The 27,137-nt window shown below is 37.9% G+C and overlaps 1 protein-coding gene and 1 pseudogene across 21 annotated transcripts in view; both read left to right on the top strand.

Annotated features, from left to right (window-relative positions):
- CHRM3 (cholinergic receptor muscarinic 3) overlaps nucleotides 1–27,137 on the top strand; it is a 506,233-nt gene that overhangs the window by 34,097 nt on the left and 444,999 nt on the right. The gene's annotated exons all lie outside the window — the stretch shown is intronic.
- Nucleotides 636–1,293, top strand: LOC112927381 (EP300-interacting inhibitor of differentiation 1-like; annotated as a pseudogene).

The raw sequence follows: 27,137 nt of genomic DNA, 5'->3' as shown, positions 1-27,137 counted from the left end.
ATTGTTGTGTTATGCCCCTTTTTCTTACATATTACGTATACAGTTAATACAGTTCTATGTAGTGTTTCCTGGTTTTCTTTATATGATGGGGATTCTCCATGTTACTCACAAGCATCATTTTTAGTGGCTGAATTAAATCACCTATTTGAAAAATTCAAGACTATCTTCTTAAATGTTATCCTATGCCTGGAAGTTGATGCTTTTTCATGTGTTTCACTCCTACAAATATACATTATAATGAGGTTTTTGTACCCAGAATTTTTTCCACTGAGTTTTGGGTTGTTTTCTCAGGAAATTTTTTGGATTTCCTGAAATCAAATTACTAGATCCGAGAGCAGAAACATTGTTATGCATCCCGATGCAGTTTAAGGCACATTGATATTACTATTTCTTAAGTTTGCCTTTGAATGAATACACTTTCAGTATCTTCAGCATTTGGGGTATCTAACAAGTCTCTCAACTAAGTAAACCTGGTGGTTTATATTGTAGGCCTGCAGAATGCACATGGTATGGTGGTAGCTCTGTGTAGGAGGGACATGAACAGTGTCTTAAAACTCATCATCCCCGAATACGGTGTATAAGATGACAGATGCTTATTTAACTGAATTGAATCTGGTGAGTAAGGTTTTAATACATGATTCTTAGGTCATTATTGGTGATTTATTCCAGTCCAGTTAAGATTAGCTTCAAAAAGGCTGTCTGCAGGAACGCCCGGCTAGGGTTGCGCTGGCAGTACCATGTCGGAGATGGACGAGCTGCCCGAGCTGTATGAGGAGAGCAATGACCTGCAGACGGGAGTGATGCCCGGCGAGGGCGACCTTCCGCAGGTGGAGGTGGGCGGCGGGAGCAGGAGCCCCAGCCGCAGCCGGACGAGGAGGGCCCAGTGGAGGAGCAGGCGGCCCAGCCCGGGCCCTGACTTGAGAGCCAGGACGAGGTGGGCAGTTTGATGCCTGGGAGGAGACTGCGATTATCCGGAGGAGGAGCACCGGAGGCTGCGGGCTGCAGAGCCCCAGCGGGCCTGGGGGAAGCCAGCGAGATGCTTCCGAGAACGTCCAGAGCCAGAGAAGCAGCCCTGGGTGGCGGGTTTCAAATGCATTAGAGGAAGACCCTGTTTGATCCGTTGGCCTTTCTTCACTTACAGTTGTCAGTCGCCTGACCCAAGAACTCGGGTGATGCGATCATTGGCAGAGACTAGAATAGGGCAGGGACTGCGCTCTCGGGAAAGCATTGCTGGAGAAGAAGGAACACATCAGGACTGTGGAGATCTGTTTTCAAGAATGTTCCTGAAACACCTGCCGCTTAGACTTGGTTACTGATCCCGATTGTTTTCCTTGCATTGGGGAAAATACCTTTCATATTTCACTATAAGGAATGGTTTTGCAAGAATAAGTTATGACCGAGACAAACTGCCAGTCCGAGACCCCCACTGATACCAATTACATGAGAAAAAGTAGTGACATCCAATTTAGGACGCAAGATGTCTGAATCGTTTGGACTGAAAGCCCACTGGCAGAACTCTGGAGGTTCCACTCTGTGGTCTGTCCAAGCCAGTGTTCAAAGGCCAAATTTTTAGTGTAAAAAAAAAATGGGTATTCTGCACTATCCCAAAAAGATAAACCCAAGAAGAAATATATATCATGTGTGATCTATCTCAAAATGTGTTTTCAAGAGCATCTGAAATTTTGTTTGTACATGTATCTTGATCATTTATAAAGCTACTATGATCTATAATTCAAGAAAATTTGTCTTGCCATTTTTAAAACTCAAAAATTAAGACGTCCGTAATTTCAAAGTTAGACATTAAAATGTATGTGAAGGAACAGACTATCTGATACTTTTACATACTAGGGAAGTTGTTTTACTTGCTCTCAGTTTTTCATTTAACTTACAGGTGAAGGACTTTAGTTGAACTTCATAATATAAGAACTGTTAAAGTGAAAATGTCAAGTAAAAGGAAAGCCCTACATCCAAAAAAAAAAAAAAAAGACTGAACAATTATGCCCTCAGCCCTTAAAGGTTTTAAAACCTGCCCAAAAATCCACCTCTGTATCTGAAGTTTCCCTCTATCTCCTCTAATTACGCTTGTCATTGGTTATGCACCAGCATTCGAGATAATAAAATTTCTTGTTCTGTGTAAAAAAAAAAAAAAAGAAAAAAAAGGCTAACTGTGACCTAGCACCCATACGCAGTATAACATATGCTAACCAGGATGTGACTGTTACATACCAATACTTACTTAATGTTTGACTCTTGCCCTGTCATTTTACACTACAGAACTCAAATGCATGGCACATATTTTCTGTGCTTTGCTCTTTTACACTTCTGACAATGTGTTGATTTTTCATATTTGGTGTTTTTATCTGGTTAGTCTGATTGCATTTTTCTTCTCTTTGCATTTAATTATTTTCCCCTTCTGTCACTGTTTTCTGTTCGTCTTCGTTATCATGAGTTTTTCTCCTCTAACATCTTAGTGGTAATTCTTTTATGTTTTCCCAAACTGCCTGCACATGGGTTTTGCCATCTTAGTACCTCTTATCTTATTAAACATTTGATTATAATTAAATAAAATATATGCTCAAATGATGTAAAACCACTTGATTAAGTAAATAAGCACTCAGTCCTGTAAGTATTTTTCACTCTACATGAAAATAGGTAAAATGCATAAGGTAACACATCTTTTACATTTTCACTTTTGATTCTAAATTAAGTAAAGAAATGCCCCAAATACATTAGTCTCACAAACTCTTGCAAACTACTACTAGGTATCTGTTTAAGATACATTCAACATTTATAAGTTAATAGGTATAATTTTCATGTGACCGCTGGATATTTTTTCCTCATTGGCTGCAATAATCAGAAGAAAACCATATTTAGCTGAATTTTAGGAAAACATTGCTATAGATAACTAGCTAAAAGCATTAAACATGGTAGACTCAGTTTTGTAAAATGAAGAGTTTGTTTTTTAGAGCAGTTTTAGGTTAACATCAACACTGAGGAGAAGGGTACAGAGACTTCCCATATATTCCTCTCTCCCAAAATATGCATAATCTCCCCCACTATCAACATTCCCTGCAGAGTGGTACATTTGTTACAATGGATGAATCTGCACTGACACAATGTTATCACTCAAAGTCTATAAATTACTTTATGGTTTGCTCTTGATGTTTATTGTAAATCCTATGTATTTGGATAAATATAGATTATATGTATCCATCATAGTATCATATCCTCTGTGCTCTACCTACCCATTCATACCTTGCCATGCCCCCAACTCCTTGGAAACCACTGATAATTTTACTATTTCCCGTTTTGCCTTTTCCAGAATGTCGTATAGGTGGAATCATATAGTGTGTATCCTCTTCAGATTGGCTTCTTTCACATAATATATGCATATAAGTTTCTTCCATGTCTTTTCATGGCTTAATAGCTCATCTCTTTTTTAATATTCCATGTCTGGGTGGGCCACCATTCATTGATTCATTCACCTACTGAAGGACAACTTGGTTGTTTTAAGTTTTGGCAGTTGTGACAAAAGCTGCTACAAACATCCATTTGTGTAGACATAAATTTTCAGTTATTTCTAGTAAATACCAAGAAGCTGGATCACAGGGCTAGAGTATATCCTCTTTTGTAAGAAACAACCAAACTATCTTTGAATGTGGCTGTACCATTCTGCATTCCCACCAGCAGTGAATGATAGTTCCTCTTGCTCTAATTCCTCGTTAGCATTTGGTGTTGTCCCTGTGTTGGGCTTTGGCCATTCTAATCATGTATGGAGATAGATATCTCATTGTTGTTTTAATTTGTATTTCCCTGATGACATATATAGAGGGTAGATTCAATTTTTTTAAGATTTTAAAAGATTTTATTGATTTATTCATGAGAGACACACACACAGAGAGAGGCAGAGACACAGGCAGAGGGAGAAGCAGGCTCCATGCAGGGAGCCTGACGTGGAACTAGATCCCAGGTCTCCAGGATCATGCCCTGGGCTGAAGGCAGGCGCTAAACCACTGAGCCACCCAGGCTGCCGTGGTAGATTCAATTTTAGAAAAGGATTTTCATACCTAAGTTATACTGTTTTTTATCCTGCAGATATATGCGTATATACAGATACACATACGCGTGTGTGTGCATGCACACACACACACACACACACAAACTTTTCTAAATATATATATATATATCAAATGGCTGATAGTTTAACTCTTTACCATTTTCTTGTAAATATTTTTTTTTGCATTGATATGCTCCCTGGTACATTGATTTTCTATAATAAGTACATTTTTTTGTAAGATAGAGGAGTTTTCAGAGCATCAAGGGAATAGTGGGTAAGGAGATTGTAGTTACTTCTAACATTATATATAATAGAAAAGGGTTTTCAACATACTGAAAATCATAACATCTATTATTTTTGGTTGACATTGAGTTTCTTTTATTGTTAAGGTGTATTTATTTTTTTAGTTACCTCTCAACCCTCCACAGGTTATCAAATCTGCTTCACTGATTTTCATTTTCAGAAAAAGGATTTTTAAGGGCTATGAAAGAGCAATTAAAATGCCTGAGGATATAACTAGACATGCCAGATAAGAAATTAACAAGGTCAAGGGCTCTACATGACACAATAGTCTCTTTACTAACAAGGAAATAAATATTATCCCTAAAAGTTACTTTGTGTGAACTTAGGTTGGAGCAAAATAAACCCAGACAGAGTTCAAGGTCAGGCACTGCTTTTTGAAGAGAAGACTGACTGTTGGCATGAATTCCCTTAAGTTCTCTGCCTTTCTTTCCCATGCTCTGTAATTTACAGTCATTGATATTGTTGGTTGTCACCTGAGTGTACAGTGATTCATTTCATTCACTTAGTGCATATTAAGTACTGCGGGAGATACAGAGAGGTAGAAAACAATGTTTTGTATCCTTTGAAGAAATTATGCTAACAAGAGTTCCTTTGACCCCTGTCTTGGGGATTTTAAAATGGTAATTAGCTGACTAAACTTCTAGGCTCTAACCCTAAACTACATTCATCTCCATTTTACTGGGTCCAGAGGCTTTCCCCCAAGAATCAGGAAGTTACATGCTTAGGGTAAATCTGCTAGAGTGCTAACAACTATGCTGTGACCAGATCTAAAACCTCAGCGAGCCGCTGCTGTGGGGGAGAGCAGGGAACCGGAGGGCGGGAAAGAGGGGGTGGGGGTGGGGGGCGGCTCCCCTTCGTCTCATCACAGGGCAAGCTGACACCCTTGCATTGTAACTGTGAACTGTCTCTCTCCCTTACCCTTGAAGAATGTGGCTATCACAGCCGTGGTGCAACGGTAATATGTCACCCTATGGTGGTTTATGGATGTTGAGTGTCAAAGGGTGTGGAAGAGGAAGAAAAGATAAGCCAGAGGGTCAAATTCAGAATCCCATCTGGAAGTGTCTGGTGATTACCTACCTACTCAGTCATTTCATAAGCAGTTTCTTTACCTCCTGGGAAAATCCGGGGAGCATCTTGTTATTGGTTGATAACTTCTCAGGGGTATTACATTAGCTGGTCTGTGCACATATAATTTGACATGACATTCAAATTCTGTATTTATATCGAAATATATTAATCCTCCTCCTCAGTCATCTGGTTTCATTTATGTTTAATCTTATGTAATTAGCTGTCTCAGTGCTGCTGCTATTTGGTATATGAAGAGTGAGTAGGGAGGATGCTTTATGGGTAGATTGTGAGCAGAGTTGTTTATGCAAAAGTGAACTAATTTGGGCTAACACTGACCCCGTGATATGTTATTTGGAAGTGCTGTGCTGGGACGTCTGCTTTTGTTTACTCTGAAGAGTTGATTTTGATGTTTATCATCTGAAAATGTGATGTGATAAACAACAAGATGGGTTTGAAAATAGAATATATGAAAACCAAGTATAGTTTAATCATCTAGAGAAAAGATTCCATTTTCTCTGGTATTTCAGAATTGAAGAGAAACTGTCAGACTTAGTCAAGTGCATTTTCTGCCTAAAGATAGTATGTCTGCTAATATCTAAGTATTGCTTTCTCTTCTGAGTTTGTAGGCTCTTTTATTTTCAAATACTGGGGCTTCTTAGATATTATTCTTGATCTTTTATTAATTTGACAGTTATGTATTGAGCTCTGCCCCCTTCTTTACTCTCCCCACCACACTCTGGCCTAAACAAATGTAATTTGTCCTGAATTAGGCTCTAGTCCTCCAGTCTTTCCATGTATCCTCTTCCCTGACCCTCAAACCTGGATTTTGAAGGTCACAATCTGATTGAATGACTTTTCTGTTTGAAATTCTTTCAGTGGTTTCCCATCAGTCACATTTGAGTCTTGATGCCTGGTAGCTTCGATCCCCTTCATCTTTATACAAGCCTCTCCTTAGTTGGGCAGGCAGTGCCTTGTGATCTCATGATTCATGCCTTTATGTGCCCTATTTCTTCTACCTGGAAGGCCCTTGCTTGCCTTGTATGTCTAGCTAACTCCTGCTCTTCTTTCCACACTTAGGATAAACATCATCTTCGCTTGGATCTTTCCCAAGACGACTCCATCTATATAGAAGTAGAATAACTAGGCTGCCCTTCTGCATTCCAGGAACATTTTGTGCATGTCTCCTGTAATTTACCACATAACACATGGTTTATATGATAGTCTTGGCTGTTCTTTAGATATATAGTGACTGCCCTGAGAGTAGGAACTGTCTTACTGCTCTTTACCCAGTAATGGACATATTCAGTTCAATTCAACAAATATTTATTGAGCACCTACCTTGTGCTAGGCACTAACTACTTGTAGCACTTAAGTGAACAAAAAGAAATCCCTGCACGTTGAGTTTATCTTCTAGCATATAATATTTGCTTGATACTGTGAGAGAAGGAGAGAGAACAGAGAAAGAAGCACAGATTAAATTATGGGATGTTATTGCTTTGAAGGGAAATAATAATGGGTATTTTGGTTGGGGATTTGAGATTTCCAAATATCAGTCTACGGAAAGGGAAGCAAACTTCTTAAGATCTTTTCAGGGGTTTTTGTTTTGCTTTGTTTGTTTCCCCTCATGCTTTCTATTTATTGCTTTAGGACTTCCTTACAGGACTCTATTGCCTGTGGAGGGCAGTATTGTGCCCTTTTCTTTCCTATTAATTAATGTTTAATGTTTCATAAAACTTGGGAGTAGAAAAAAATTTATATGAACAGATATCTAATTTTTTTTAGAAATAAGAACACTAGTTAATAATGCTCAGTGCTTTTAAGGATACGAGAAAAGGTTTCCCCACTATTACTGGTGGAATTGCCACTTGGTATGATCCCAAAGAAATAATGAGTAAGCGAATGAATGTTTGATTTGCAGCTTTCCTGCCAATCAGTATCTAAGATATGCTAAGCATTTGGCAGTTTCTTATTTATTTTTGGTAAATGTCCATGCTTTTAGACATACACTCAGTGTTTTCCATGTTTAACAAGATAATGTATAGAAATAATGAATTCCACCATGTTTGTACAGTACCTACATTTAATTTTGGGCTCAACTGGACCTTTGATTTTCCCAGAACTCATTTTATACTACTGTTTTTCAACATTTCCATAGTGTGGTATTTTGCACTGTAGAGGCTAGAAAAAAGGCATTGTTCAGAGGATCACACTTCTCTTTTGGGAATTAAAGATATATGGTATTTTAAAAGATATCTTATTTTTAGGTAATCTCTCCACCCAGTGTGGGGCTTGAACTCAGCCCCGAGATCAAGAGTCACACACCATACCAAGTGAGCCCCCTGGGCACCCCAAGATATGCAGTGTTTTTTAAAAATGATTTTGAAAGATACTGTAAATAATAACGTGAGACAAATTTTTACAGAATGAATCTGTATGTGCACATGTGTGTGCAGGCTCCTGGGCACATAAGTAAGAAAGGGAGGGAAGTCTTGGCTATTTTAGCTTAGCGTTTGAAAAAGCAGGGGGGTTGGTTTGGTAGAGTGTTTCTGATGTGGCCCGGCAGATTTGAAACACATTGATTTCAAAGATACCACTTTAGGCCAGTCAAGGCATTTCTCAACTGGTGAGTGTGAGGGACACAAGCCATGGGGTCGTTCGGTATGTGGTTGTTCCTGAGCATCCCTGGACAGGGGCTACAGGATGTGAGCCTGCTTTCCTCAGCCAAGCTGTGTGTCCACTGCTGTTGCTCTCACTGGACTATTACGAAGTGAACGGGCAGGTTGTCCCTGCCCCCTGGCATTTTATCGTGGGCAGCCTGGTGGTGTGTGCAATCTGGAGATAATATGGCTTTATTTGTTCCTTTGTATCTACTGCTATACTGGTTCATCTAACTCACCAACCTGTCAGAACCAGGCTGGGGCTAGTGGCCCCTGTACTGATCCAAAGTGGGAGAGCCTTATGGATGTCTCTCACATCCATTAATTGTGCTCAAATACTTTTTCTGTGTGGTGTTTCTTTGTGACCTTCTTCCTTGAAAGGCTTTGCAGGGAAAGATCTCAGAGTCATACACAGTTACTTTTTCTAGGGCAAGCATATTAATTTTGGTAACAATGTAGGGTTTTATCTTTATGCCTAGTTTTTTGGTTTTGTTTTTGTTTTTTTTGCCCCAGTCACCTTCCCAGATAAGATTCTGATTTGAATGGTGCTATTTTTCCATCTTTATTGGGAGCTTTGCCGTTTCCTGGCCATTTTTTGTTTGTTTGTTTGCCCTTATCATTAAGGATGCCCCAGTAAAGTGACCTCTCCTGGGATTTCCAATTCCAGAACCACATGAGAATGGCTCGCTATATGCAACATATCGTGTACATGAACTCTTCTGTTTTTCAGATTAGTGACCTCACATATTTTACAATCTAGTGGGTAAGGAAAATTTTAATTTCACTTCCAGTTAAATAATTCTCGATATTTGGCCATGCCTCTTACAGAGCTTTGAAATAAAACCACAGTCTCTGCTTTGGGATTCTGCTCTCTTGATTCCCCTTTATAGCCTTGGGGGCACTCAGGAGTGTGGTCACATGGAGAGCCTTTCTTTTCTTTTATTTTTTTTAAGATTTTATTTATTCATGAGAGATACAGAGAGAGAGGCAGAGACACAGACAGAGGGAGAAGCAGGCCCTATGCAGGGAGCCCGATGTGGGTTTCGATCCTAAGACTCCAGGACCACGTCCTGAGCCAAAGGCAGACGCTCAACCACTGAGCCACCCAGGCGTCCCTGGAGAGCCTTTCTTATTGGACCTGCACACACCATAGAAATGGCAGAAGATGAAAATTGACCAGAGAATCCCAGAGATTCATCAGAACAACTTCAGGAACCTGAGACTGAAATCTGAAACTGAGGTTTTGTTAGCTGGTACTATCAAAGAACAAAGATTTTATCTGTTTAAATGAAAACCGAAGCATTTTAAAATAATATTTTAAAGTCTTTTTATGTCCTTATGTCTTTGCCTAGTGTGGAGCTGTGAGCTTCACTGTGGTAATTGAAATAGGGAATGCGGGAATCTCAGGATCAGGGTCACACAGAGGAGAAATGACAGCTACAGCTCTAATAGATCCTAAAGTTCGTTAGTGACTTCCTGGTCATTGTATTTCTCCTTATGAGTCATAAGCTTATTATATTTTAAAATACAACAGAACATGCTAAAGCTCTCACCTAAATCATCTTTCATGACATGGTATTTTAAGTACAGTTACACTCATTTCTACCCTGGCATGTTTTCTTAAAAGTTAAGAAAGATTAGCCCTCAACAACTATAGCTAAAGTGTTGAGACATGAAACTTACATAAGTTGTCTACAAATAGTGTTTTTTTTTTTTTGCTAATTTTTTTAAGATTTTATTTTTTTTATTCGAGAGAGAAAGAATGCACACACAAGCAGGGTGAGGAACAGAGGGAGAAGCAGACTCCCTGCTGAGCAGGAAACCCAAATGCTGGGCTTGATCTCAGACCCTGGGATCATGACCTGAGCCAAAGGCAGATGCTTAACCAGTTGAGCCACCCAGGTGCCCCAAAATAGTGCTGATTTTTGACACACACATAAACACACAGAGACATATTCAAGTAAAGCTACTTCTGAGTGTAATTTCAAACCCATATCCAACTGAAAATGGAGTTGCATTTTATAAACTGATAAAGGACAAGCTGCTGCTTTGATCCGGCCAAGCTTAAACATGGCAAGCAGTCTGCTACTTTCCTCAGCATGTTGAGGTGGAGTCTGTTTCTCTGTTTTACTTTTATACACCAAAGCTTGTTATATAATCTCCTTCCTGTAGATTGTCTATATGACATGGACTTATAGTAAACCTATAGTTACTGTAAACTTGTTAGAACTGTTGTGTCAGTCACAATAGCAACTCAATATTTGAGAATCAAGAAGCTTTCCTAAGCTGAGAAAGCTTTAAGTGATCTATGTGTTAGGAGAGATGTTTACTTTTATAATTATGAATCTCTTCTAAAGAACATTGAAGCTTCCTAATTAAGTGTGCAAACTAAGAAAAAATAGTTATTGTACAGTATTTTTCAGTAGTGATGTGCATCTAACACCTATTCCAGAATTCTGATATTACTTAAACAAAAGATTGCTCAGATGTGCCCCAATCATCAAAAAATAGAAAACCAAATTGAGATAACTTAGGGACTCTGGAAACAAAGAATGTTTCATACAAAATCAAAGTGCCATTCTGACTCTAATGAACATAGTGACACTCCTCCTAAATACTTATATAAAACGAGTCCAGCTTAATATTCAGTTTCTTAAATAGTAGCAATAGTATCTTTTCTTGGCATACATAGTGGGAAAATCGACATTAATGGCAGTTAATGAAAAGGCACATTTCCTTTGGTCCAGCAATCACACTGAAGGCCATTAGTTAGTAAAAGTACAATTTTGAAACATGCGCCTTGGGTTTGGGTTGCACTGGAACTCCTGGGTTATCCTAGGTGATTAGGTCAGGTTAGGCAGTCTTCTGAGACCTAAATCTGAATGGCTCTGCTGATGTTAAAAATAACAAAAAAACAAAAAACAAAACAAAAAAAAAAACAAAAATAATAATAGTAATAGCACTCAATAGCTTTTATATTTAGTCACTCATGGAAAAATGTGAAGAGTGCTAGGGAAAGAAAACTAATATTGGCATTTATGACATTCTGAAGACCAGAGCTGATGGGAGGCTACAGTTAGCTCTGGACTCTGTACTGGAACAGCACTAGGACAGCAAACCCTGGAAGGATGGAAGAGCAATGAAGCATAGACATTGAAATAGGGCACAATGAAGGATCAGAGAGGGCTTGTTGGACAAATTCTAATTGTTTTTTTTAGAATCATGGAGGAGACATTCAACATACTACAAAAAGTTGATCTTGAAAAACATCCAAGTTATTAAAACTCTTGCTAATTTAGGCTTCATTGGTTTATTATGATCCGTCATGGCCATTTCAGTGTCACTATGCTTGATGTACCTGAATGGTGTAGACTGAGTGTATCTAGGACATAGAGTGGGGCTGTCAGTACAGAGAACATGCAGAGGGGAGCAGAAGGCAGTCATCGTACCTGCCATTAGGGCATGGACTCAGCCCATTAGATTTTAGGAAATAATGTGCAAGAAGGTGATATCTGGAAGTTTATAAGACCTCACTACAGTGCCAAGAGCCTGGTGGGTTTAGAAGGTAGTTCTTGAAATCGAGTCACAAAGAACACAAAAAGAGGACAGAAGATCAGGAAATCCAACCAGGAAGCCGAGCTGTTGGTCTGTCACAATGTATATATCGCATTAAGAAAAATACTAGCGTTAAGGACACAGTTAACTCTTGATGGTGGGGTTAAGCTGTTCCAGTTTGGAGGGTGGAGAAATATTAAAAAAGTGATGATTCATCACTGAGAATATTCCTATCTCCTCATTGATAGCAATATTTGTCAAATGTATTACTTTTTGTCATAGAGCTCTCATTGCCATAGAGCTCTCAATGCACTGTGAATTACCAAATGTATCCTTCACAATAGTGCTAAAATGGCACACTAGGAATGGCCCCAGACTTGTACCTAATTAAATAATCTCTTAATCCTTGTCTGGAAACCTGTAGTATTAACTCAGATCTTTATGGTTCAACTTCATAAATAGCTCAGTCTCCCTGGGTGATTGGATTTGCATTTACTCTTCGTTTGTAAGGCAGACTTTACCCTGGGTGGCATTTTTATTTTGACATTTTTTTGACTGTTGAGTACTCTGAGTGTCCAAGGCTGAACTAATAAACCCACAGATTGAGGACAGAAATGAAAAAAATAAGCTAAGTAAATTCTCCTAATAATGGTTATTAACTAATGGAAGGCCTTACAAAGTTTTACAAAATTATTGATTATTATTGTAAGCATGTCTCATCGTTTGCTGATGCATGGGTCCAGAATGGGAACAAAAAATGTAAAAGAACATTTATAATTGGAAAAGTTACTAGAGCTATTGGTTCTTTGCCAACTTAAGCAAAAGTAAGACAAAACAAAAAAAAGCAAACAAAACAGAACTGCTACCTAAATTGGAGCTAGTTCTGAACATTTTATGTAAGATCTTAGACACTTGTGTCTGCCATCCATATGTATCTTCGAAGACATTCAAAAATCTCTGTTCCTCTAAAGAGGGGTAAGTTCACATTTCCATTCATTTTTCATTCAGAGCTTCCATTATTTCTCTGCATGTGAGTGGAATTGAATCTACAAATGGAGGGCGCGAGAATTAGCAGATTTATAGTTGGGCACACCTGTCTGGAAACCTGTCCTCGCTTATTCAGGGAGAAGGAGGGACACTAAGTGGACTCTTTGAGCCAACTGCCAGCACATCTTGAAAAGGGCCATAGACAGTGTAAATGTTGTTTGTGACCTGGCATGAAATAAAGCAATGAAGATCCTTTCAGATAAGTCCTTGAGATAGACTGGGAAGCACTTTCCCTGGTGGTTAAAGCTTTCACTTCTCTCTCATGGTTGCAACTAATAATTTTAAACAAAACGAACTTCTTCAAATCTTGTCTGACCCATTTGTTTATAAAGCTGTTTGTGTGGTTGAGAATTTATGCACTTCTCATGAGCTGAACTACTGCCTCCTGTTGCCATGCACAGATGAAACTTAAAATCCTTGATAACAAAGAAATGTTTAACAGAAATTAAGATAAAATAACCGATATATCATTTTTACCATATGGTGCGATTTGAATTTCATTGTATGCCTAGAAAGAGACAGCCCAGGTATTAATTTTCATAGGGCCTATAATTGTATGTTTTCTTAAGTGCTTCCTCTCAAATAGCAGGGTTGAATATCAGGTTGTCTCAGATTGTCATTTAGCATTAAAGACAGATTAAGTACGTGCTCTTTTGATGGAAGCATAGAGAGAGACGACTTTTTTTTTCTTTTTGTGTTCTTGAGATAATGATTTTTTCAAGTTGAGAAATTATGGACTGTACCTGGACCCAGATGTATCTGGGGTTCACACCAGTTGTATTTCTTTACATGTCAGGGATCACCTGAGCAGAGTGGGCACTGTGGATTGGATCCTTTCAGGTGGCCCCTAGAACAGACTCTCTCAGAGCAAAATCAAAGAGATTAGAGAAGATGAAAAAGGAAACTGTAAGCAGGGAGATGTTTAAAGTTGGTTAAACTTATGACAGGTTTTATTTTTTAGTTTAGAAAGGGACCAGACATGGCAGAGACTTAAACTTTCTCCCATGGCCAACAGACGAGGGAAGAGAAAGTCAAAATCCTCATTTCATACTTAGAACCTGTGGAGTTTCTATCTGGTGAATTCTGTGTGCTGGTCACCCTTCTTTCCCTGGCGGTGGGTATATGTGCTGTTCCTGTGCACAAGTCCTGGTAACCAAGTCTGAGGTGTCCAAAACATATTTATAAATAAGGATAAGAATTTCCAGTTTAACAGCCCCTCCCTATCTTTAACATTTTCATTTGATTGTACAAAGTATTACTACTTGATGGTTTTATGTGTTTAATTTATTGTGAGATAACAACGCTTATTTTATTCCATTTAATAGTGAATTACAGAAGTCTGAGGTAATTGTTGTCACTTATAAAAATATTTGAAGTAAATTTGCTGTATTACCCCCCTCCCCCATATGTGACTTGCAGTTTTTGGTGTCCATAGACGATGAAAGTCATTTATGGGAATAGTCCTATATTTGAGGAATAATCTGATGATTGTATAATTTATCATGGTTCATGTATCCTAATATGGTATTAAAGCAAATATCTCTTAGTAAAGTCTCCTGTGGTTTACTAAAGAAATCTTTTTGCAGTGTGACTAGTACAAAATTGATACCAGGTTTTTGAAAGCAATAATTATGAGAACATCAAATCTGGAAAAAAATTGCCAATAAACTACAATTATGTAAGCACAAACGAAGTTGGAATTGCAAAGATCGTATCAAAGTGTCTGTGAAGAAAAACCACTGTTAGGATAAGATTTTTCCGGCTGTTTAATGTGACTGTCACGTTGGAAGCTGTATATAATAAATCCAGAATATTTTGTTGGAAAGTACTTACTTTAATGAAGAATCTGAAGAAATGCTTAGGAAGTGAAAATGTGGAGAAAAGTATTTTTTCTTTGTTTGAGCATTAGTCATTGGTGTATTTTGACTCATCAGAGGCTAGATATACCCAAAATCGGTTGGGCGAAGGAAGCTTCAGTCATCACAGAGAATTTCAGAGAGAGTAAACGAAGATTCAATTAAACATTTGTTCAGGTCTTCCAGTTCTCCTAATTATATTATTTGAGCTCTCCTGTGTAAAATATGTGTCTGCATTTTATAGCTTAAAAATCCATCTCCACTTCTTATTATGTAATGCCTACCAAAAAATAGCTTATGAGGCATTTGCTTTTAATAATTGCAGTCGTAACCTTGAATACTAAGAGCCAAGCATCACACCAGGCTTGTCATATGTTTTCTCCAGTTCTTATGACAACCCTTCAGCTAGTGATCAGTATTCTTGCTTCACTGATAAGTAAAAACCCTTTAGGCTCGTTGTGGGTTCTCCCTCAAGAGTCATGCAATATGTCGGTGAAAATATGAAAGCCTCTTATATTTTTACTCCACTTGGTTTCTCTCTCTGTTTTTCAAATTGTTTTCTTTTTCTGAAAAGGAATAAAAAAAGATCCAGAAGAATTAAATAACACTCTCTGTTTCTCTCTCTTCTCTTCTCTTACTGGGTACAATGAGCCCTACAAAGATAAACAAGGAATCATGTAATATAGTAGGAGAGACAGACATTTCATACACAACTGAAATAAAAAGAATGTTTTGGATAAATTGAGGAATATAAAACTAAGAATTTATAAAAGATGAAACACTTAATTTGTGCTAGAATGAAAAAAAGAAAGACCTCATTGAAGCCCTGCTGGACGAGCCAGGATTTGAAAGGAAGGTAGAGAAAGAACTTTGTCAAGGAGAGAGGTCATGTATAAGGAATAGACTAAAAAGAAAAGATGGTGGCTGGGAAGGGAGGCTGGAGCCAGATGATGTAAAATCTGGAATGGTGGGTCAGTCTGGTTGATTTCAGAGAATTTGAGGGGAAAGTCAACTGGATGATAGAATATACCATGTCTTAGAAAGAGAAAAATACAAATCAAAAAAAAAAGAACAGAGGATATTGCATATTTCCTGGTGGCCTCTGGAAATGATGTGAGCTAAGAGAGTGGAAAGGAATAGAGTCTTGCCAAGGTGGAGGGATCAGATTTGATGGATATTTGTGGGACAATTATTTACCTATAGGGACAAGTGGAAAGACAGTGGTACTGAGGTCTCTGGCATTAGCCGGAGGGATGAACAGAAGGTTTCGAAGGTTTCGGCTGATAGATGATTTCATTTTGTGCAGCGGAGCAGCAGGTTTAGCAAGGAAGAGATGATGGACCCTGGGGCTAGTATCCTCATGAATGGAAATGCGATTGTAATGTTGGAGAATATTTGAAAGTTGGGGAAGTTGAACTATAAAGGTATGAAATAATTATTTTTCAGAAATTTTTCTAGCTTGGCAGCAGAGAAGGAGTGGAAACCTGGGTGACGCTAGCTACTCTGACGGGAATGATGTTGCTGATAATGGCTAATGGTTATTGAGCTTTGCCAGGTGCCAGGCACTGCCTGAGGTATTTCCCCATTTACTCTTCACAGCAGAAGGAGTTTGTATTAGGGTTTTCTTTCTACTGATGAAGGAAAAAAGACACTCACTAGAGAGTGACATCCATAGGACAGACTTGTCTCAAAGACTAAGGCATCTGAGCTTAGGGGTGAGAACGTGCGTTCCCAACAGCAGCTGGAAGCGAGAGGTGATGTCCTCAATGTTCCACAGCACTTTGCCGTCACCTTTACTTTACCATTGCAGGTGGTCAGAACGGCCACCAACTAAGACATAAGGTGCAGATAGAAGTTTGACAATTATTCTCTAATGTCCCCTCATTAGAAAAGCAGGCTACTGAAGGTGGATTTCTGTCTCTTTCTAAGATCGTTCTCTAAGTGTGGTTAAGAATAGAAACCTTAATGCTTTGAGGAGTTAATATTTATAAAAGTGATTGGAACAATGCTTCAGAAATCAAATAACATTAGCCATTGTTATTACTGTCCTCGTCCATCCATCCATTCATCCTTATATAAAACCGGTAAATATGGAGTGTTATTTACTAGGTATCAGGGAACTCAGGGATGAAAGGCAGAGCCTGCCATTAAGAAACAGTCCAGTGGAGGAAGGAATGCAAAACAGCCAACTACAGAGGGTATTGATCCATTAAAAAAAAAAAAAAGTGGAGTTAATTACCAAACATCCTAAATGGTGTACACTTTCTAAGCCTTGAAGACAGAATGAAGGCAAATAGAATTGAACGCATTAGTGTTCATAACCTTTATGCCACATAAGAAATCACATTAGGAGCTGACTAAGCTGTAAATGTAACTTGCAACAAAATAAAGAGAAACTGTCTTTGGTACATAATAGCAATTAAACTGTTAAGAAATGAATTAATTTAAATTAATAAATACCTCATAGATTAGTGATCATTGTAAGTAACCAGCCATTTACTAAAGAGTAATCAATATGTCTAAACAGGAACAAAACCATTATATCTTAAACAGTAATCAGAGAACTATAAATTAAAACCATTATGACCTAAATTTTCTTTTGTAGACTAGACTCAAATTTTAAGACATTTTTAGTGATTGTCAATATGCAGTAAAACGAGCTAACTCATGCATTACCAACAACAGTTTAAATGGTATCATCCCTGTGACAAGAAAGTTAGCAACATGTAAACCTGAATGGGCTACTCTAGTGAAGTATGATTAAGTATGGTGAGAGTAACGTGCATCTTTATTTCAGCACTATTTTTTTTTTTTATTAAAGAAAGATGTTACTTCTGTTTTTCTGTTGTTTTTATTTTTTTTAGTTCACACACAGTGTAATATTAGTTTCAGGTATAGAATTTAGTGATTCATCACTGACATACAATACCCAGTGTTCATCCCAACAAGTCAGCACTATTTGAAGCAGGACAAAATTGGAATAACCTAGATATTCATCTAGACATGGGGAGTGATTAGGTAACAGTGGTTCTAAGGGACCTTTTAGAAGGATGTCAGTAAGTTTTTTAACAGCATGGAAATTGCCTATATAACACTCATAAATAAATACAGCAGATTACAAAAAGTATGTATGTAAATATATAGGCATTAAAAACAAAGAGGGGGGATCCCTGGGTGGCGCAGCGGTTTGGCGCCTGCCTTTGGCCCAGGGCGCGATCCTGGAGACCCGGGATCGAATCCCACATCAGGCTCCCGGTGCATGGAGCCTGCTTCTCCCTCTGCCTGTGTCTCTGCCTCTCTCTCTTTCTCTCTGTATGACTATCATAAATAAAAAAAAAAAAAAAAAAAAAAAAAAACAAAGAGGGGGGGATCCCTGGGTGGCGCAGCGGTTTAGCGCCTGCCTTTGGCCCAGGGCGTGATCCTGGAGACCCGGGATCGAATCCCACGTCGGGCTCCCGGTGCATGGAGCCTGCTTCTCCCTCTGCCTGTATCTCTGCCTCTCTCTCTCTCTCTCTCTATGTGTGTGACTATCATAAATAAATTAAAAAAAATAAAAATAAAAACAAAGAGGGATTATTTTTGGTTGTATTGGGTCTTGGTACATAGTCTATAAGTGATTTTTGATTTTTCACTTTTTACAAATTATTTTTAATTAGAATCTAGTTCATGGATATGTATGTATGTAATTAATTTCATCACAAGCTTAAAATTAATTAGCATTTAAAAATATTCCCTAAATGATTTCACTTTGATTTTTCAGAATAATTTGATAGGGCTGGTAATCTATTTTTCTTTTTAGAGATTAAAAAAAGAGGATTTCATAAATGTCCAATATTAAAAATATTATTTTGGAAAAAGTTGTAAGAATCTTTAATTTAAAAAAAGATGTAGAAGGAAAAGATTAAATAAAAGTAGATTTCTAAGTGAGTTTCCCTATATATTTTCTTGGAATATTCTAAGAATTTGGGGAAAGAGGGGGAAGGGTAGAGGGAAAGTTCTGGAGGGAAAAAAAATTGCAAGCACTTTTTTTTTCTTCAAAAGCAGCTGAGTGTCAGGAAAAACCAAACAAAACAAAATTCACAAATGCTTAATATTATAGCAGGAGCTTTGGGTCTAGGCGGAAGAGCCTTAAAATTGGAATCAGTTTATTGAGATGCATTGTCAGAGTTGACAGTATGAATTAGAGTGTTTATCTTGGCATCTACAGCCCTTTTAGTATCTTCTTGTTTTTTGACACAGTTTGGCGTGTCATTATTCAATGCTAGACCCATCCCAGCCACACCATTGGTTGTAAACTTAACCCATCATTTTGTTCTCGAAAAAAAGAGGCAGGCAGTTCAGGTGAGCCACCTCCAGATTCCAGTCTGGATTTTGTCATTTTACCATTCCCAGGTCCTGGGTGAATTAGTCAAAGTCTCTAAGCTCCTGTGTCGTTAATTTTAAGCTGAAGACTACCACCTTATAAAGTGATTTGGGCGGGGGGTGGGGGGAGGATTAAATGAAACAACCTGGGGAAGGATTTAGCAGAGCATCCACCAATAATAAATATTCAAGAAACAGTCAGTGCCAAAGTGTGGGTTACTCCATTCTTGGTTCTCAAAATGGAGACAATGTTCCTGTGTAATTCACTTCCTGGATCAGAGTCTTAGGGGTTTTGTCAAATCATTAATTTAAAAGTATTACACATAGAATAAAATGTTTGGTAAATATGGTAGGTTGGAGCCTAGTATATCTTTCATTAAATTATATCTCAAAATACTGAATCAAAGATAATGGATTTTTAGAGCACGAACACTTTATCAAGTTTGTAGCAAATACTGAGCCCAATTTTACCTCATACAAGAAAAGGTTACCTAAGTTGTCGAAAAGTTGTTTAAAAAGGAAATAAATGTTCCTTTATAAACATTCAGAATGATATACTATCAGATTTCTTTGACATGATTAAAATATCACTGTTGTTGCAAGATAATTGTAAAATAAGAAGTATTGGTAATAATTACAATAAAACACCCAAATAATGCTATTGTGGGCAAATATAGTTTTTTTTAAATCTGCTTACAAATCAGCTAAACCACGAAAAGAGATACTGAAGGATAGATTAGTTGTAAACAATCTAGACCAGAATTCTCCATGGATCAATATTAGGAATCAAGGGTCTTTCTAGTTTTAAAATACTTTGGTCTGTGAGGTTTTAGTATCACAAAGTATAAAGTTAAGGAATATCCAGTCCTTTTCAACTACAGGATGAATACTGAGCCTCTATTTGATTTTTAACACAACGGCTCTGTTTATTATAACCGTTTGTTACCATAAAAGTATAAACTGAAAGGTAGCAATGATGGGTGAGTGTAATATATTACATTAAATAAACTTGTCCTGTGCACAGTACATGGAAAGCTCTGTTTACATTACAGTAAGCTGTTTTTTGCTGCATTTACAATTCTGCTGAGCAAATAAATTAAGAAGGCTTATGACAGCTCAATTTAGTTTATCTGGTCAAACCCCAAAGATATTATTAGTTTAATTTTAGCATATTTAAATAGGTATTTAATAATGCAATCTCAACCATCTTTTTAAAAAGATTATATTTATTTATTCCTGACACAGAGAGAGAGGCAGAGGGAAAAACATGCTCGTTGAGGTGCCGTGTGCAGGACGCGATCCTGGGATCCTGCAATCTCGCCTTGAGCCAAAGGCAGACCAACCACTGAGCCACCCAAATGTCCCTCAACCACTTTTTTTTTTAAAGGAAAGGATGTTTTAGCTGATTATTTAGAAAAAAGAGCCAAAAAAAAATTACTGCACAAAAACCTGAACAATACATAAAACTTGCAAAGGAGGTGAACATAAAGCTCATAAACATATGAGCTTAAAGGGAGACTTTAAAAAATGAAAGATGTGTAATTTATTAAAATAATTTTTCATACTCCTTCCTATAGGTTGATCTAGGATTTGATTTCGGTTTAGAACCAAGGTAAAAGTGAAGGAGTTGGAGAGGGTGTGTTGTGGAACTTGCAGATGGCTCCAAATGCTCTTTTCTAGTAAGTAGAATAGATCCCACCAAGACAAAGAATTTAGTTAATTACAGTATTTATTTAACCAGACTTAATTTTCTCAGCTTTCTATTACTTAGGATGTAGTGCCATTTTCTAGCGTGTGTGTGTGTGTGTGTGTGTGTGTGTGTGTGTGTATGTCCATGTGTGTGTAAAATTGTAACATAAAGAGGCAGAACAACAACGTGGATTGGAAAGAGCATAGATTTGGAGTAGGACCTAAATTCAAGTCCTTACTCAGCCGTGTGTTAGGTAGACGACCACTTTTTTTTTTTAGTTAAGTCTTTGTTTTAATTCCAGTATAGTTAACATACAATGTCATGTTAGTTTCAGGCGTACAAGATCGTGATCAGCACTTCCTACATCACCCAGTGTTCATCATGACGAGTACACTCCTTAAACTCCATCACCTATTCCATCTAGCTCCTCTCTGGAACCCAGCAGTTTGATCTCATAGTTAAGTGTCTGTTTCTTGGTCTGTCTCTCTCTCTCTTTTTTTTCCATTGCTCATTTGTTGTTTTTTTTTTTTAAGATTTTGTTTATTCATGAGAGACAGAGAGAGAGAGAGAGAGAGGCAGAGACACAGGCAGAGGGAGAAGCAGGCTCCATGCAGGGGGCCCGACGTGGGACTCGATCCCCGGTTCTCCAGGATCAGGTCCTGGGCTGAAGGTGGTGCTAAACTGCTGAGCTACCCGGGCTGCCCTCCATTGCTCATTTGTTTCTTACATTCCATATGTGAATGAGATCATACGGAATTTGTCTTTCTCAGACTAACATATTCTGTTTAGCATTATATTCTCTAGCTCCATCCATGTTGTTGAAAATGGCAAGATTTCATTCTTGTGGCTGAGTAATATTCCATCGTGTATACATATCACATTTTCAGTAACAAAGTAAATTATTGTGAGCTTATTAAAGCTCTCAAATCTATTAATTCATAGTTAAATGGTAATTATGGATGTTCTGGGCCTATTAATAACATAGGAACTTTTGCAAATTACACATTTTGTGCCCTTGCGAGCCACCATTCTTTACATTTCCCTCCAGCCAAGAGAGATCCCCCTTGTCTTAAGCACCCAGTGGTTCTGCATTTGCACAAGCCCTTTCCTTTGTTAAGAATGCCTCTGGCTCCCCTCCAAGTGAGAGCTTGTCATCCTTCTGTGCCCATCTCAAATGCCACCTCCATTCTAAAGCTTTTCTCCAGGGTTATTTTACTTACCTCTTATTTTGCTTTAAAAACATTAATAGCTTCTAAACTTAATATAAATACATTACATTAAAATACAGACATAAAAAAGTGAAAATAAGTATGAACCATGAACTCCATGAATAGGTAAATACCACTAATATTTTAATATATTTTTTCCAAATTAACTGTATGCTAACCCCCTTAAATAAATGAATTAGTTAGGAAGGCTTATGGTGAAACAGTTTAGTTTATCTTGTCAAATCCCCTAAATATCATTGTATCATTTTAGCATATTTACCTCACATTTAACTCTAACCCCTCCAAAATACAGGCAATAACAATAGCAACTGGGAACTCTTGTGTATATACTTTTTTATTCTCTTTTCCACTCAATATTCGATCATGTCTTTAAATGTTTTTAGAAAGCATGATTTTATTTTTTTAAGATCTTATTTATTAATTTGATAGAGAAAGCACGTGTGCACAAGCAGGGTGAGTGCCAGGCAGAAAGACAGGGAGAAGCAGGCTCCCTATGGAGCAGATTGCCTGATGCCAGGCTCCATCCCAGGACCCTGAGATCATTGACCTGAGCTGAAAGCAGACACTTAATTGGCTCACCTACTCAGGTGCCCTGAAAGCATGATTTTAGTATTTTTATAATAATCCATCATGCAGAGTGTAATTAATAGTTCTCCATCAACAATGTTTAGAATATTTGGCTTTTATAAGCAAAGCATTCTTGTGCACATCTAATATTATTTCTATAGGACAGATTCCTAGAAAAAGAATTCGTGGGTATGTATATTTTTCATACTTTTGAAATGTGCTGCCAAATGGGTGGGTGATGGCATCATTTTGCACTGCTGCCAGCTAACTCTGCAGTGGGGCTGGTTTTCACAGTGCTCTTCCTGGAAGGGCAGCCCTCATCACGCTGTTAATATGTTAACTATTTACTTGTCTCTCTCACTCACTAGACTACAAACTTCTAGGTGACAGGAGCTGTGTCTTACTCATTATGAATTCTGGGGTATAGTGCAGAGCCTAACCCTACCACCGGAAAGGAAGTGCGGACTTGAAGTTTGTAGAATGAATCATACTTCTCCAGTTTTTGTTTTTTTTCTACTCTGTCATATTTTTCTGTACATTTATTCTAATTGTCTGTGATATTAAAAAGTATGAAATGCTGCTACTTCAGCCACTTCATTGAACAGCCCTGTAGTTTCAGTATGTGACAATTAGGACTGGCTTTGTTATGTCCTGCACAGATTTCCTCTCCTACACAGCACTCACTGTGTAGAGAATGAATAGAGTCGTGAAAAGTGAGTTTCTATCTAATTCCACTTTTGATTATGAGTATTTAGCAGGAAACTTCTGTGAAGCTAGCTATAAAAACATCTTTGGAGGGAAAGGTATAGACTTTCTCGCCAATGCATGAGAGACTTGTGCTGCTGGTGAGATTGTTGCAGGTTACTCACACTTAACACATGTCCACATTGGGTCTATATTTGGTTTGTATTGTGTGCAATTATAAGATGTAACAATTTATCTTTGATTAGTTTGTCTGTCCTTAAGTCTCTTAAGGATTCTTTTCAAGGCAGTATTGAAGTATTATTATAAAATTAGAACATGTGTGGATCTGATTCTAAAAATCTCATTATGGGGTGAATTGGTAGATGAAATCAGCGTTCAGGTAGCAATATCAGTTTCAAAATTGGGCATTTTAGGTATAGGCCCAGGAAGCACTCTTTGAGTCAAAGTAATACACCACAGTAGCCTGCATTTAAATTAAAAGAAAACAGCCTATCTTTTATAATTTTGCAGAATTAAGTTTGTAAGTTATATCAGACAATACCAAGATTATGGCCACGAATGAATATTTAGGCAAGAAAAGACCTATTTAGTAAAAAATGTGGAGGGCTGGCCCTCCTGGTATTGAGAGCACAGGCTCAGGAGCGCACCACTTGGTTTGATATCCTGCTCATGTGGCCACAGGCAGCTTTACTCCAGCTTGTGTGCCTCTGTTTCCTCACTGGCATACAGAGATAAGAATAGCACCACTTTGCAGATCTCATACAGATTAAACAAATTCACACATGTGGAGAGGGGAACTTTTAAAGTGTCTGGAACATTTTTTTTTAATCAGATATTTCCACTGAAGCAGAACTGGGAACTTCAGTAAGATATATTTTTAAAATTTATTTTTGAGTAATCTCTACAGACAATGTGGGCTCAAACTCATGACCCTGAGACCAGGAGTTGTGATCTCCACCAACTGAGCCAGCCAGGAGCTCCAGGAAGATTTTTTTAAAGATTATTTATTTATTTGAGAGAAAGAGAGAGAGAGAGAGAGAGAGAGAGAGGGAATCTTAAGCAGACTCCAAACTGAAGGTGGAGCCTGATGTGGGGCTTGATCCTAGGACCCTGAGATCATGACTGGAGCTGACATCAAGAGTTGGATGCTCAACAGACTGAGCCACTCAGGCGCCACCCTTGGAAGGCATTTTTAATAAACTTAACTTGGTAACCAGCAGGACAGGAAAAATAAAATACATTTTACAATGCAGAATATATGAGTAAAGGTGTTCAGAATTAACATAATACATAAAATATTTGATGTTGTTTTCCTAAATTCTGTTGCCTTTTTAAGTTGAATATTATATTTTCTAATACTTATTCTGTTAGATTTTAGAAATACAATCATTAATTGATTAACACAAGTATATTTTGAAATAAAATATGAAATCTAAACGCACTATTCATGTATCTTTTTTGTTTTTATACAACATTCTTGTTTAAATATAGTTTCCATGAAATATTATGCCCCCAAAGAAGAAATGTTGTCCATCCTTTTCCAATCACTATGCAACACAAACTGGTACCCACATGTTATAATTCAAATATATTACATTCTATCCTGATTTAGGCCGCATGAAGGAAAGAAAATTCACATGTTAAAATAATTGTGAATACATGTGTTTGAATTATTTTTAACCTAGGCTTGGATTGCATAAATGTAGCAGGAATCACTGGTTATTTATAAAAACTAATTATAACTTGTTTCTTTAAAAAGTTTATAACATATACTATTAGACAACGGGAGTCTCTTTACCCATCCATGAATATCTATAGCAGTGACCAATGGCATTTCCAGGGGGTTGACACTAAAGTCAGAAAAAGATGTCAGGAATTCTATAAATTAATTGCTTCATTAAGCCCAGATTTTAAAGGTGGTTTCCTATCTTAAGAGTCTCTGCCAGAAGAACCACTGAGCTTTCCAGTTCTCCTAATACCAATTTCTACTGTAGCCAAGATATTTCATGGGGGTAAATTCATTGTAATAATGTAGGATCTATCAGAGTCAGTACCTGATGTCAGCAAACAGAGTTAATGGTTGTATCACATTCATTACCCAAAGGGAGTATAAATTGTAGCAAAACTCTAGATTAATATCTGACAGGGCAGCCCCGGTGGCGCAGTGGTTTAGCGCCTCCTGCAGCCCAGGGTGTGATCCTGGAGACCCGGGATCGAGTCCCACATCAGGCTCTCTGCAGGGAGCCTGCTTCTCCCTCTGCCTGTGTCTCTGCCTCTTTCTCTCTGTCTCTCATGAATAAATAAAAAAAAAAAATATCTGACAGTTATATTTGAAAAGAAAGCCATTCTAATTCAGAAAGCAGGGAGAGTTAAAAAGATGAAACAGATTCTTTCTGTATTTAGGCTTGTTTCTAATTAAATGATGCAGGGTAGTGTTGATAAAAGAGACCAAGAGGAGGGCGAATCAGCTCAGAAGTCTGAAAATTTCAAGCTCAGTATGCTGTCTTGAAGATAATTTAACTTTTCCATTTTATTTCAGCATTGCTTCTGAGAAATGAGACAGAGAAAATCTCATTTTAACCTCTTAATTCTTACCATACCATATTTATCAATATGAAATTACTAATTCAGAATAGTAAATGGAGACGGGTTTGTTGTTATCCTATGTGTTGTAGCAAAAGCTAAACTAAAATGCCTACCTTGAGGGGTGCCTGGCTGGCTCAGGTGTTAAGTGTCTGGCTTTGGCTTAGGTCATGATCTTGAGGTCCTGGGAATTAGTCTGGAGTCTAGGTCCTTGCTCAATAGGGAGTCTGCTTCTCCCTCAGTGTCTCCCTCTGCTTGTTCTTTCTCTCTCTCTAAGTAAACATATAAAATCTTAAGAATAAAATAAAATAAATAAAATAAAATGCCTACTTTGGGAAATTGATTAATTTCTTGAATGTGGTTTCATTCTAAATATATGCAGATGTCTGTAATAGCATCCATGTTCTCATGTTAAATGACAAAGGTACATCTTTGTAAAATTTTGCACAAAATTTTCATGCAGACACATTATGTCATGTTACAAACAAGATGTTGCTCACTTATATTTACACACAATGAACACAGAAGAAATGAACAAGTTGAGTCATTAAAAGCAGAAGGATGCACATAGGCATAAAGTATGTCTTGTCTATACAAGATATGTATATCTTAGATATGACATATCTTAGATATGATATGACTTAGGTACTCTCTTAGATAATCTTAAATATTGCAAGGATTCTGAAACAAAGTATTATTACTGTTGTGAGCAAATCTGTATCAGTTCGGAAGCAGACACCAGAGAGAATTTAAATGTATAAGAGATTCACTTGTGGGAGATGCCTGTGAAGGGTCAGGGAAGGAAGTGGGTGGGACTTGGTAGGGAGGGCCTTCAAACCACAGTCTGGCATTTCTGAAGGCAGCAGGGAAGGAATGTCAGGATGCAGGAGCTTCAGAGGCCTGTGTGGTTCAGAGAAAGTCTCCAAGCCTGAGTGTTGGGCAGAAATAGCTGACCCTGGTAGCCTGCTATTGCTTGACAACTGACTTGGAGCTGCTGGAGTGGGACAGTAGGGGTTGGGCTTGGCAGAAGGGCACATGGTCTGCTGGAAACAATATAGTGGATCAAAAGTACAGGGACTAGAGGCTGCTAGGCAACGACTCTCCTCAAAGCAGGTTCTGTTGGAGGGAGTTCAGAGCAGAGTGCTGGAGCCATCTTGCTGATGCCCATGGAAAAAGTAAAAACTCACCTTTACCTAGCACTTGGAAGTTTATCCGTCTCTAACTGTTTTTTTTTTTTTTAATCAATTTATAGATGTACGTCTTTGCTTTATGGTTTGATTTCTAAGTTTTAGGCCTCTCATTTCTGAGGCCTGGCAGTAGGTTAAACTACTTGCTTCTGTTACCCCACAAAAATGTCACATTGTTGTGTCTTTGGTGTTTGAGCCATGCTTTCCCAGTTCAAACCAGGGGGTCACTGGGGTCTGGATTCATAGGCAGGTTACTTAACTTTTTAAGCCT

The sequence above is a fragment of the Vulpes vulpes genome, chromosome 4, assembly GCF_048418805.1.
Source record: "Vulpes vulpes isolate BD-2025 chromosome 4, VulVul3, whole genome shotgun sequence".
NCBI classification, from domain to species: Eukaryota; Metazoa; Chordata; class Mammalia; order Carnivora; family Canidae; genus Vulpes; species Vulpes vulpes.
The sequence above is the reverse complement of the archived record's forward strand: the minus strand, read 5'-3'. Positions and strand labels throughout refer to the sequence as shown.